The sequence below is a fragment of the Octopus sinensis genome, linkage group LG8 (assembly GCF_006345805.1).
Source record: "Octopus sinensis linkage group LG8, ASM634580v1, whole genome shotgun sequence".
NCBI lineage: Eukaryota > Metazoa > Mollusca > Cephalopoda > Octopoda > Octopodidae > Octopus > Octopus sinensis.
The window spans coordinates 62,757,842-62,772,841 of record NC_043004.1 but is presented as its reverse complement, the minus strand read 5'-3'; the positions used below and the strand labels follow the sequence as shown (position 1 = coordinate 62,772,841).

General features: G+C 36.6%; 1 protein-coding gene across 2 annotated transcripts in view; it reads right to left on the bottom strand.

Moving 5' to 3' along the window:
- Positions 1-15,000, bottom strand: part of LOC115215151 (orexin receptor type 2) — a 470,081-nt gene that overhangs the window by 75,860 nt on the left and 379,221 nt on the right. The gene's annotated exons all lie outside the window — the stretch shown is intronic.

Here is a 15,000-nt window from a genome sequence, read left to right as displayed (position 1 = left end):
GTAGTGTCTACCAGTGCATTTGCGCGTATATTTTCTCATATATTTCGAGTTTAGTCTGTTGAACAATATGTAAATATTACACCAAAATATATTGAAAATATATTGGGAAATATATATGCGTTCTTCTTTCCTCTAATGATTTGTTGTGGACAGATTGGACATTGATTTAAATCACACAAAATTGAACATCAGCAAGTATGGAAGCGAAAGTATTCTAAATGTGAAAGGTAGCAATTTTATCAATTCGCTTCAAACAGGAAGTTCTAATATTTCTTTGTATGCGTGATGATAAGCATCAGCTACTTGTGGGAGTAATGAACAGGTCTCTACTATGAGATGAGATTGTCAATTGAGAAAATTAATTTGTATGCCAAGTGCAATTTCTCCGAGACGTATTTAATGTTAAATAATATTCGAAACAACATTGTGTCTAATATTCACTTGACACTTCTTGTTGCGATGATTTGAGACAAAATTTCAAAACTTATGCACAAATTCAATAAAACTCAAGATCGCGCCTCCATATTTGTTTGCATCTATCTATCTATCTATCTATCCATCTATCTTTCTATCTATCTATCTATCTATCTATCTATCTATCTATCTATCTATCTATCTATCTATCTATCTATATATCTATCTATCTATCTATCTATCTATCTATCTATCTATCTATCTATCTATCTATCTGTCTATCTATCTATCTGTATGCCTGTCTGTTTGTCTTTCTGTCTGCCTGTCTGTCTACCCATTCGTATATACATCTCACTCTCTAAGTATGTTTGTATACACACACACTCAGGTTCCCAAGCTTCATAACTATATTTATAAGAAAAATAAAGTAACAAATTAGTCGAGAATTGAACTGGCTAAAATATTTTCTGCTGCACCCACTCCAATCAAAAGATAACTATAATTAAATATAAGGCATAACTATAATCAAAGTTGCATGGTTCAATGGTTAGAGTGTCCGGCTCACAAAAATTAAGTAGTGAATTCGATTCTCGCACAGAGTTATATGTTGTGCTCTTGATCAAAACATTTTTTCACACTACTCTAGTTCACTCAGCTGTAAAAATTAGTTGTGACGTTACCGGTGCCAAGCTATATCGTTCTTTGCCTTTCTTCTGGATAACGTCAGTATTGAGGGGAGACTGATATGCATGAACGAATGCTGATCTTCCATAAACGACCTTGCCTGGTCCTCTGCCTCGGAGGGGACATTTCTAGGTGTAATCTCATGGCCATTAATAATCGAAAGGGATCTATATCCTTTTCACAAGAATCAAAGAAACAGAATCATTAAATCTACATAAAGACTGTCCCCGATTGTCAAACAAGATGTTTCCCCTAATAAGGCAAACTTAATAAGGTCATTGGATCATGTATTTAACATCTGAATGATGAAGACAAGACTCTGCATATTCGTGAAGAAAACAACTTTTAAATTCTGCAGAAGCTGTACCGCTTTACATTTAGCAATCACAACGTGGTCCATATGGACAACCTCCCAGCACACCCTGTCCGATATATCATTTAGCACCCTGGTTACCATAGTATCTCAAAAAGCACTTACAAATATCTCAGCTACTGGCCAAGACGGATTTCCCACTGAATTCCTGAAAGATTGCTGGCGAGAATCTTTGAATAATTGCTATATTCCCTTTACATTCCTGCACCTGTCGATTGTCGCAATCTTCAAAGAGTTATCGGCTGATCACACTTACCTCTTATATCACCAAATTATTTGAGAAAGCGCTAAGATCTCGTGTTCTGAAACTAAGGTTCTGTAGTATAGTTCCTACTTGACACAGCTCCCGCATCACGTTAATGACATACTAAACGCTCTAATGCTGATATCATATATCTTTACTTCAGGAAGGTCGTCGACAAGATTAACCACAGCATTCTATTAAAGAAAGCAGCCAACACTGGAGCCCGATGAAAAGAATTTAAGATGATTGGATACTTGCTGCTTTTAAGAACTCAGCATATGTCAATCAAAGCTCAGCAAGTCCATCGGTGGTCACTCACCACCAAAGAAAAAACAAAAACAAAAATAGTATATTGTGCCAACTCATTTGTATCTTGACATCATTGACGTCTACATACACCGCAACATACGAAATTTTGCCGGGGAATATAAGCTTCAGGAGATTGTCGACAGAGTAGGATATCAGACCATCTCCAATCGATTTCTTTCCTAGTTGTTATCTGATGGCTGGAAAGCACAATGTGCCGCTAAACCGGTATGTATTTAGCCTAGTTCGGTAAAGGATTGAATGTTACCTTTGAAACATATTTTCCTTGGGGGGAAACTCTTTTCATCGCACACCATCATCCTTTTGTTCCCCCGCCTTAAATTTGAATACTGTTTTCCGCTGAGGTATCAAGCATTATTCCATCCAATACGCCGTGAGTGCAATGTCTTTTGTATTATGGGAGAAATACGCAAGCAACATTGTTTAAATTATGTTATGATGCTATGGACGGTAACATTCAAGGAACTCGCGTGTCTAAGTATAGACCATGTCTTCGCTCCTTTAAGCCTCCAGATATAATCGACAAGTGATGCTAATTGTCGTTTAATTATATTTCGAAACTTAGTGATTTGGTTGCAGTATCAAGTTTTGAAAACATCGGCCGATGCGCCACTATATATATTGCACTTGTATACCACGTTCTTAGTCATACATTGGTTATCCAGAGGGCCCCTGGATCTATCACTGTACGTGTATACCTCTTTTATTTTGTTGGATTGTGTACATCGAACGCTGGAGTGTTTGGTTCTGTTCGGTATGCTGGTCGTCAATATTATTGTGTTAGTAGTTGTTTATTATTTGAAATGTTGCTAGTGTTCTTTTTTGGATGGTTATCATGGATATTGTAATTATTGCTTTGTTGGTTGTTAGTGTAATCCGAGTAATAAACCTTGTCTTTAAGTTGATCTTATGAGATATGGTTGATGTCAAGAAATTTTATTTTGAGTGCTGACTAATCTTTGCTTCAGTTTAGAGTTGTTAATCCTTTGATTATGATGCTCTAATTTTGATAAATGTACATAGGGTAGTTTTATAGTGTTACGGTTGAATAATTGCTGCAGACTCCACTTTTATAGAAGCAGCCATAAAGTGCGGGGAAAAATTGTTTCGAGATCTTAGATGAGATGCTGGAGTTCCAGATTGGGTTATACCAAAGGAAAGCATTGTTTTTATATTTCTTTGTCTGGGTGGTTGGAGCGACAATTGGATTTTGTAGCGTTAGGTGTTAATTTCTTCTCTATTACAAGTTTTGTGCCTGGGTTTCGGCAATTTTATCATATGGTTTGGTAGTGTTTGGTAAGTTTGTTATAATGAATCGTATTATTACTTGTTGAGTTATAAGAGTTGTTATTATTGTCACTACTGCTACTGGCATATTAGATTTTCTCAAGGTATCTGGGCTTAGCTAAGGCTGAGTTATAATAAGGTGCGTGCATGTTGATTGCATCTCCATTTGCAGATAACCTGGATATTCTAGCCGAGATATTATTAACGAGTATCCTAAATATTGATGGTTGATGATTAGATCCAACGTTAATGTATTTTAGATTCTCGCTAGCTTTAGGAAACGGATTGTGTAGACCAGTATCCAACTCATAAGTAGCATCTAAAAGTAGACTCTATGGTATTTATTGATTAGTGTGATGGAGAGTCCAGTATTAAAAAAATTAGAAATATTTTGTATTGTTCGCGCTGTACTTTACTACATGTATGTAGGAAGAATAATGTATAACCCTCCATTCAATCCAGGAATATATAATTGTATCTGGGATAGGATGTAAATTCCTACAAGGTCAGTTACTTCTGCAGAATCAAATGATCCCATAGATATGTCAGAAGATTGAAAAAACAGGCTTTACTACAAAATACTACCACTGTTCTTGCGTATTAGTATCGCCAAGTACCAGCCGATACGGAGGTGCTGAATCAATTGTAGTGGTTTCTAAAAAATATGTTCCTTCCATGATCTCGTAATGATATTAGTTTCTATAAACGCTACGATTACTTGCGGATTTCAACATGTACGTCCAGTAATGGGGATGTCCTACTGTAGCCGACAATCGAAGGGGAGCTTTTTATGTATGTATGTATGTATGTATGTATGTATGTATGTATGTATGTATGTATGTATGTATGTATGTATGCATGCATGTATGTATGTATGTATTTATCAATGCACATAGGTGTATATGCATGTGTGCATCTATAAGTGTTTACAATATATATAATAATTTGTTCTTTAATATTTCTGCTTGTGTCAGTTAATTATAATAATAATAATAATAACAATAATAATAATAATATGGCGTACCAATGTATACTATGAGTTTCTTTGCCCTAGGAGTCGGGAAGACACTCGGCAAGAAATGGAAGCAAATTTGAAAGAAGAAAAAAAATAATAGTATAATAATAATAATAATAATAATAATAATAATAATAATAATAATAATAATAATATATACACGTATTGGAAACAGATATCAACACGGATAGACTCATTCTTTGAAAACTTGTGGGTACCAACACTATTACTTCTTTAGTTTTATGAGTCGGTTATAGTGTACTAGAAAATTATGTCCAAAGATAATTGCAATAAGCGTTTAAATCCTAAACAAGGCACAGTGCAATTAAAATATAAATATATAACATGAAAGAAGAAATATGAGTGATATATAAATTCGGTTTCTTAATATGTAGATTCGAAGAAAAGCCTTGTTACAAGTATCTGTTTCCTACTGTTAATCGTTGCCAAATTTATATTCTTTCTTATTTGAATCGAATCATTATACACAAAACTTTCACTTTCATAGTTAATGTTATTGGTTGCTCACTGTGCTCTACGAAAAATTGTAAATTAGCGTGTACTTGTGAAGGACGATTCCAAATGTGAATAACACTGAATATCGAAGCAAATCTACAATGAAATAGTAAGTATTCAGTCTAATGAAAGACATTAAAAAATTTATGGTTGCTAAGGCATACATCGAAAATATGAAATTTCGAAGTTTAATAGTAAATTTGCTATATATAATTTGCTAAATATTTGATATACGGAACTTTCAGTGATTGCAAGTATATACTACTGCGTATTAGATATGTGAAGCAAGCATCTCTCTATTTCCCGATTAGTTATGTTTTCAATATTAACATCAATATATTGTCAGAACCTCACACCTCTGTTCGTGATGTCTCTATCGTACTGTACAATAGACATAATGAAATTATAAAGTATAAAAATTTACATATTATATTATAAATATCGTTGTACTCCGTCGTTTAAGACGATGCGCGCCCCAGTTGATCCGATCAACGAAACAACCTGCCCGCGAAATTAACGTGCAAGTGGATGAGCACTCCGAGGGCACATTAAAGTAGTTCTCGAGGAGACTCAGCGTGACACACAGTGTGACAAAGCTGGCCCTTTGAAATCTAGGTACAACAGAAACAAGAAGAAACAGTAAAAGGAGTACAGTAGGGTTCGTCACCACCCCTGCTGGCAACTCGTGGAGCTTGAGACATTTCGCTCAATAAACACTCACAACACTCAGTCTGGGAATCGAAACCACTATTCTACGACCGCGAATCCGCTGCCCTAACCACTGGGCCATTGCGCCTCCACATTATAAATATACATATATGTACACACGTACAAAAGCACGTGCATTCATACAAATGCTTACACACACATACACACGTTCACAATATAAGTTAATATATGAATGTATATATATACATACAGAGAGAAAGTCATAGCTCAATGGTTAAGGCGTTGGATTCGCAATCATGAGTAGGTTAGTTATATTGCCATACCGGGTTCTGTGTTGTATACTTGCGGAAGACACTGTATTTATCGTTGCTCCTGTTCGCTCACCTGCAGAAATGAGTTGTGTTGTTCCTGGTGTCAAGCTGTATCGGCTTTTGCTTTTCCCATGGATAACATCGGATGCGTAATGCGAAGAGATGACGCTATGTACAATCTTCTCCTGACTTGTTGCTCAGATGGTAAATCTTTAGGGGCAATGCCATGGTCACTCAAGACCGAAGGGTTCTTTACGCGTTTTACCCTAGCCTCCCACCACCACACGCACGCACATATAACCAGAAAATTTAATTACTGTTTTTATAGATAATCTAAATCGCATTGTGTGTTTAACTTAAGTTATCGATATGAAACGGAATATCACTTTTACTTCTTCTGTTTTATACTCTGGCTAATGGCGTGAATACATTAATAAGATTTCTATTTATTTACACATCAGATATCTACGACCAGCCTCAGATAGAATTGGACTAAAAGACAACAGTATCCGTTAAAAGTGCACAGCTGTAAACTTTGTTGTACAGTTATAGATGTGAGTGCGTGCATGTATGTGTGTGTGTGCTGTGTGTGTTTGTACGTGTGCGTGTGCCCGTGCATTTCAAAAAGTCGTTGATATTAATATTAAAATGATGAATAAATCTTATTAACGAGTTAAATGAGATCAATATTACCTGAATGATTTGTAGTAAAGGAATACATCACCATTTTTAATAAATGATGACATGCATGGTTAATCTTATATTAAATCGTTTGGGTAGAAGTTTGCACATCGGTAAGCGACTGAAACCTAACAGCTAATCGACGTTATTGATTCATTTCCCTCAATATCCCTAATCCTAATTCAAGATTGGATACACATATTGTTGCTGACATTAATATGTCTGAACAAAGATTAACTGTTATTAAATACTTGATATTAAGATTTGTATTAAATTTATAATTAATTGATATATAATTTCATGGATAATGTGCTAAAGAGATACCAAGCTGCGCAGAATATCTACCTATTTAGCGGAGTCTTTCTGTCTGTTTGCGTAAACACAAACAAAACGCGCGCACGCATGCACACGCACACACATACATACGCACAAACACACACACAGACATATACAGACACATAGACACAAAGAGGGAGACACACACACATATTCACGCACAGACACAAACAGACACACACTGATACAGACAGACACACACACACATACATATAAATTTAGATATGTTTCGACCAAAGATTGGTCCAGGCCATGTTTAACTTAATAGCACCACCTGATAGGATTATTCGAATCCTGTTTAAGTCAAGTTTTGTTTATGGTCCATTCAAGTAGTGAGTTCTTGTTGGGTGAGTTGTATCCAATTATGGGTGGCTTATCTGATATTCTTTGAAGGAATCTATCCAGACTCCGTTTAAAGTTGATGGGATCCTTTTCCTCTTTGATCTCCCTCGGGACAATGTTAAATAGGGCAGGGCCTGTTGAGGAAAATAAATTATGTTGCAGTGTACATGTATGCTGTGATCTTGAATTGGGCAGGGGACGTATGGCCCGTGGTCCCAGTCTTGGATGAACCTTGAAGCTAATGTTAAGGTCGTTTGGGCAAAGTTAGCGGTATATTCTCCACATCGTACAAATGATGTACCGCTCAAGGCGACGCTGGAGGGAGTAAAGTTTCAAGGTTTTAAAGCGATCCCAATAATCGAGAGCAGCCATGCCTTCAATTCGTTTAGTGAGTGCCCTCTGGGGTGACTCAATCCTGGAGACGCTTTGTCTTGTATGGGGAAACCACAGTGGGCAGCAATATTCAAGGTCTGGCCGTACAAAGGAGGAGAAAAGTGGTATGATGACACCTTGTTCTCTGGACCGGAAAGTTCTTATGATCCAGGAACTCATCCTACGAGCTATATCGACCTTCTTGTTGATGTGTGCACTCCAACTGAGATCGTCATCAACAATTACACCCAGGTCTCTGATATTGTTAGAGGCTGTGAGCGGTTCCCCTGAAGGAAGAGAGTATGGCTGTTTTAGTGAGGAATTTCTTCCAAAATGCATCAGCTCCAATTTTCCCTCATTCAGTTGCATTTTGTTTCTGTCTGCCCAATGACTCACAGCATATAGATCCGACTGGAGTTGAGTTCGGTCTGCTTCTTCATTGACGATTTGCTGGAGCTTAGTGTCATCAGCAAATATTTTCACTTTGCAGTAATGTACGACACTGGAAAGGTCGTTTATGTAAATTATGAAGAGTAGCGGACCCAAAACAGTCCCCTGGGGAACACTGCTGGTGACTTGAGTGGACTCCATCAACTACAACATGTTGTGTTCTATTCGCCAGGAAATACTTAATCCAGTGTAGAACTTTTCCACGGATTCCAACTTTTGCCAATTTTGAGAGTAGGATATTATGGTCTACCCTGTCGAACGCTTTACTGAAGTCAAGATATATGACGTCAGAGTTCGAACCTGTTCCCAAGGCTTTGAGTACATCTTCAATGTGGTGTAAGAGCTGTGTTAGACAGTCCCTGTCACAGCGAAAGCCATGCTGATTTGCATTTAGGAGTTTGTGGGTCTCCAGGAAGTCGGCTATCCTTGATCTTAACACTCTTTCAAACACTTTAATGATGTGGGAGGTGAGTGATATTGGGCGATAGTTGACTGCGACGGATCTGTTTCCCTATTTGAAAACCGGGATGACCGACTGGGATAGAAACTGCTTCGGTATATAACCTGCGGCTAACGAATTTCTCCAGAGGGACTGCAAGTTGGTGTCTACATTCCTTCAGGAGACTAGTTGGGAATCTATCAGGGCCTCATTTATTGCTGCTACGATGTCAGTGGCAGTAAAGGTTATGTCTGAAATTTTATGTTGGGAGTCAACTTCGTTCGCTTCTCTTACGTCAATATCAGTGGGAACACTGAAAACAGAGCAGTATTGTCTCTGCAGTATTTCTGCCATTTCTTTAGCATCGTAAAACACTACTCTGCGTGCAATGTAGCCTCAGTAAAATGTGAGACCAATTGTCAAAAATTAGGTAACCCCTCATGCCAGTAATTCGAAGGTGTTAATAAAATATTAAAAATCAGAAAAATGTCATTGTCTGGTAATAGAAGAATACGAATATATATATATTTTTTTTACTTTAGTTTGGCATATACGTGGGAATGTGGTACCTAATTATACTTCGCACACTGATTTGTATAACCTACATCTGATTCGTGTTATATTATTTTATACGTCTGTTACTTGTAGTATATATTATTATGTATCAAAATGAAAAATTTCTCTTCGACCGTCAGGGTTATATAAGACATCGATATCGTAATTCGAAATCCAGTTTTATCAATACGTGAACAAAAATACAGTACATCTGAAGGATAAAGTTAAAATATTGTCGTGTAATTTCTTTTTACTATATTTTTTGTTTCAGACTTTGTAAGACAAACTGCTTCCTTACTAGTAATTTTTTGGCGAAGAAAATTTAAAATACATTCATAAAATATATTTCAAGTGATTGCATAGGAGAAAATATCTGATTTATGCACATAAATAGAACGTTCGTATATATGTATATCTTTATGTATATAGGCATGTGTGTGTTTATGCGTAGATGTTGAGATAAATTTCATAGAGAAATCAACATTTCCAATACGTCTAATAATTAGATATATTGCATGTCCCACTTTTAATCAAGATTACGTTTCATTGACTATCTAATATTTACTAAATTGTTGAGACTGCTTCTCATAACAGATCAAACGCTCAAAACACATTTTTCGATACTGTCTGTTAATAATGACTCAGATTATGACTTCGCTTGAGTAAATGATAGGAATATTAAATAGTTCACTTAATCAAGTATAATTTTTCCATCTCCCGCAAATGTAGAAAAAGAAAGCAGGAAAATATATGACTTCTAGTAAAACAATTGAGCTCACAGCAAACAGCTTTCTAATAAATTTAGTCTTGAAAATCGTTGTCAATTACGTTTCAGGTTTCTTAAAAATTCTATACAAATGATGTCAGTTGTAGATTCGGGCGACTACATTTAATTAAAATCTAAAATATATTTCGAATGTTGTTGTACAGGGTACTCAGTGTGTAGTCCAGATGGTTTTAACATCTTTAAGATGTATATTTAACAACGCACGTATGCTTTCATTTGATTATTCAGTAACTACCTACAAGAATAACGTAACTGTCACAGTATTAGAAAGTTATTAACATTCAGTCATTCTTAGTAAAATTGTGCAGACAGGATTTGCGAAAATCGTGTTGGATTTAATGTACCACTTTCAAGTAATCAAGATAAAGGTTTAATCAGACAGTTGCAAGTGAACACTGTTTGCCTCTCAGGCTTGCACACTTTTCGCAAGTTTATGCATGATGGATGCAATTATTAACGTCATGCATGTACAATATACTCCACAGCCACATATTTAATGTATATAACTTGATGTAAAATTAATATTTGTATAGTTATGTATTTGCATCTATGATTGTGACCTACGCAGTAGTGCTGAAAGATTCCTAGCTTTTAAGGTGTCACGAAAGGCCTAGTCTGTGGCCCAACCTTTCGAGGTCTTTTAGAAAAACTGCAATAAGTAAGTGAACCAGGAGGGGAATATGTTGAAAAAAATCATAATTAACTGACCCTCCTGTATTTTCTTTTGGCCCAAACCAGGAGCAATTTTGAGTACCCTCTCTCATGTGTGTCTATGCGTGTGTGTGTACATGTGTCAGTGCATGCATGTGTGTGTGCAACGGTGTGAGCGTACGCGCGTTGGTGTGTGTTTGTACGTGTGAGTGTACGTGTCTGTGTGTGATGTGTAGGTTTGTTTGTGTACGTGTGTGTGTGTATGTCTGTCTGTCTGTACGCATGCTTTGATTTATCTTCCTTTGCCCATTCTCTTTTGATCGACGCATGTGCACTTTTATTACTTTGCTTTTCACAAAAGTATATGCACTGCATTGAGCGTAACTTCCACCGTCGTAGGCGTGACCCTTTGCCAGTTTGACACTGCTATCAAAGCGGTTACAAAATACACTAGCCTATATCAACAATATATACGGGTACCAGCATGCTTGGCTGATTGCGAGTATTTGTATGCGAGTGTGTGAGTCCTTTCATGCGTGTGTGTGCGAACGTATGTGTTTTGTATATATTTTGCAGTTCTAAAATTTCCAAGCCGTGTCAATTTTGTGAAAGGTTCATACACAACATATCGCGTAACCACCATTTCCTCACGTGTAGTGCATCATGTAGGTTACCTCAGCTTGTGTATATCTCTTCAGATTCTACATATATTCTTACTAAAGATCGTATAGATTATACTAACGTGGTTAACTGTTCGTTTTAATGAGATAATTGCAGACGCATACCGAAGGCATCTTTCTTTACAATCATGCTGCTATAGCCTCATGTGTGTTACTTTGAACAGGTGGCTTTTGCCATGAAATAGACGTTGCTATTCTGTCGACTAAACTTAGAGAAACTAGGATGGAAGAAAATATTTGGAAGGCATTCTGATATAATGTATCTACACTTCAAAGCGCTAATTTTCCTTAGGAATTACATGAATGCCCCACATGTCCATGGAATATTTAGACAATTACTCACAAATTTAATGAGAATACAGTTTCAATGATCGAAGAATGGGAACACGCATCACCGCAGCCAATGTAGATCCATTTATACATAGAGAAATAATAATCTCAATTATATCTAGGTGACAACATTGAGTGAATTATACAGGTGATAATTATAAATAATGGAATTCCACACGTCACGTCGTAAGTGTTGCTCTACATAACACATCAAAATTTCTTCATAAGCGTTTGGAATGCTTTCTTATAATGAGGAACTTGGTACTAGCGTCAGCCTATTTCAATTATTACCAGGTTGACACAAACACCAAATTACTCATTATATCAGAATATAGGTCGGTCAGGCTGTTTTCTGGATCTTAATTATTATTGTTTTTCATTTTCATTTTCTTTGTATGTATGTCTCACAGCATAGGCAGTTCAAAGTGTCCGAAGATATACTTCATTTTGTTTTGTTTTTTTTTAAAGAAGATTTTCTCGTAGAGATCCTCTCTCTCTCATACACTTTCTATACATACTCTAATACAAACACACCTGAATGTTTTTGAGTGTTTGTTAGTAGGAATGGCTAAATGAATTTGAGCACACTTTGTGTATATATGCAAGTCTTTATTTTCTTGTTTTTTTTTCTATTCTTTGCCATTGCGCTAATGTGTGTCTATATTCGTCCATATCTAATTACTGATTTTCGATGACAAGGCGGTCACAGATTGCATCGATATTGCATACTCGGATACAATATAAGACATTCTAATGGAATCATCTGCCACCTCGCTGGCATTAATACATAAAGTTACTATCTTTAGTGACACTAATTCTCCTAAACGCATTTATAGATGTTGATTTGCCATTCTACCTTACGAGAGATAAATTTAAATATATGTGATATATTAATCGAAATAACTGAATTTCAGTACAGCGTCTTTGATGTTGATTATATGGTAAGACTAGACAGGCTCATAAAAATATTTAAAATAATTGCTTATAATACTAACACTAAAACTATCAGAAGCCTAAGATATTTGATATTTGGAAAGAAATACAATGAGTGCGGTAACTACAGTTAAATTTAAAACAACAAAAGCCAAAAGATTTACCTCGACAAATATAAAATGTACGAATTATAACGCGCTGCTCTCACATTAGAGATTGAAGGTTGTTTAACGGTGGTGATCTATAAAAACATCCGCAATAAAAACTGGGAAAATATATATCATAAAGCAGATTATAATAAATAGCCGCCACATATAATATGGCGGGAAAGTAACAAAAAATAATATTGATTCTAGCTTCTCAGAAGTTGACATGAAATGATATTCCTGCCAGATCTATTTACTGCTGACATAAATGACAAACTAGAGATACCCAAGGGAAAGTTTTCAAAAAAATAAGAACAGATTATTATTTTGGGATATCAAATGCACATAAATAGGAAAATTATTTCTAATGCACAAATATTGTAGTCAAAGAATAACAGCAGCAACAACAACAGCAACAGCAAAAGCAACATGCTGTGTCTTAATTTTAGATTTGTATTCAATTTTCCTGTCCTTGAATTTATAATCTCAATTCATCCTTCTCACACACTCTTTTTCTCTCTCTCCCTCTCTCTTTGTATCTTTCCCTGAATCTCTGTGTGCAAAACACATGTTTCAATTGCTACTAAAAGTAGGTAGGGTGTTTATTTACACTTAGGACTTGCTAGTGCGGGAATCGTAAGGTAATATCTTCGCATTGTTTATGATTAAATTTAGATTTGAACTTAAATTTCTTGTCCCTATATTTAATTAATTTCCTGATAGAAACATTTCCCCGTATTCCCCCATCTGTAAACTGGACAAAACCCACCCACCTCCTATCAGCAACCAGAAGATCCTTTTTACCAACGAAACAGCTATTTGGAAAATGGGCCAAGCTCTCTGAATGGCCGTGAGAATAACGCTCAGTGCACATATATGACTAGACGGCCAACGTAAGCCCCTTGCTCCTAACATAGGAGACTTAACCTGCAACCTATCCAGCAGTGCCCACCTCCACCCCACAGAATATCTCCCCCAAAAGGTAAGAACAGCATGTCGAAGAGTATGAACATTAGCTCTCCATTTTCGACGGACAAAGAAATTGCCCCAAATAAATAACGGCAAAGGCAATGCCCCCAATACAGTCAACTATAAGAACGAAGACAAACACAAAAGCTCAAAAACAGAAACGCTCAGAGACAGAAGAGCATCGGTGGCAACAAAGCCACTGCGATTAGAGGAAATAGTCAGAGAATAATAGATTACAACAGTGCTACTACCACTACCAACATTACAAGCAAATAATAGTAATACTAATGATAACACGCCCAGAGTATAGCATGAGAGTCATTCCTGTTGTGGTGTCACGACGTGGGAAGAACAATGTTACTCTTAACCACAATTACCTTCAAGTCACCGTAGGGAAACATGCTTTCCCTATAACACCACTCCGAGTCCTAGAAATACAAGGTTAGCGTCTGGCGGTGTTAAGCTTGTCTCGTGGAAAGAGGAGTCCCTGGAGATTTCGTCGGCAACCACTCTAGAAAAGGTCACTTAATAAAGACACCGATGGTTGTGTCAACGCAGTATCAAAATTCTCAGGGGTGTAAATGTCAAATACAAAGATATAAGACAATGGATTGAACGAGACTGGCGCTACAAACAGTGTACAAATGTATAGGTGTGGAACCTCAGTGATTTGGCTACCAATCCACCTAGGGATGGTATAACTATAAGAAATACTGGAGATTGCACAACCTTACAAATGCTAGCAGTAAATGAGTGATGCCAAAATTAAATAATAACTACAACCGCGCTATCAGGACTGGAGCTGTTTATCCTGATCTGTCACGCACGGCAGGCAGGGGATTTCTGATCAAGCTCCGGCAGGCTGTCATCAGGACCAAAATCGCAGTCAAATGTCCAAAGAAAAGACTGAAACAGAACATGGAGGTAACATAGAAGGTAAGGGTATTAAGGGCCAAATTGAAGAAAAATGATACTAGATGCTAAGGTTTGTAACAGAAAAGACTGCTCCAATCAAATAGAAACAGTACGAGGACAAACGGGCGTCAAAAACTAATCTATATACAGTGAGCCAGAAGTTTAAAAAAAAAGGATATTGGAAAGGACCAAGTGGACGAAGGATCCCTTGAAAATGAATTTGGCATCAATGTTTCGACCTATAAACCGTTTGCTACTAATGTGGAAGCTTATGATCGGTGTTATTGCGGAAGGGTTATGCAACCATCCAGAAAGTAACAATCTAGTTCCAGAATAACAGAATAGACGCAGGAAAAAAAGTAGGTGAAGAAAAGTAGGAGAAGAAAATATTAATTGATAAAGTGATAATTAGAAATTGTAAACGCAGTTTGACGGGACTGAATGTAGCATGGCTAGATTACAAAAACGCGCATAATGGTAAGACACAGTCGGATAAATAAAGCAATGACCATTTGCAGAGCTGCATAGACAAACTATTAAAGACAGTTTATAAAGAACAGGTGATGAAGCACGT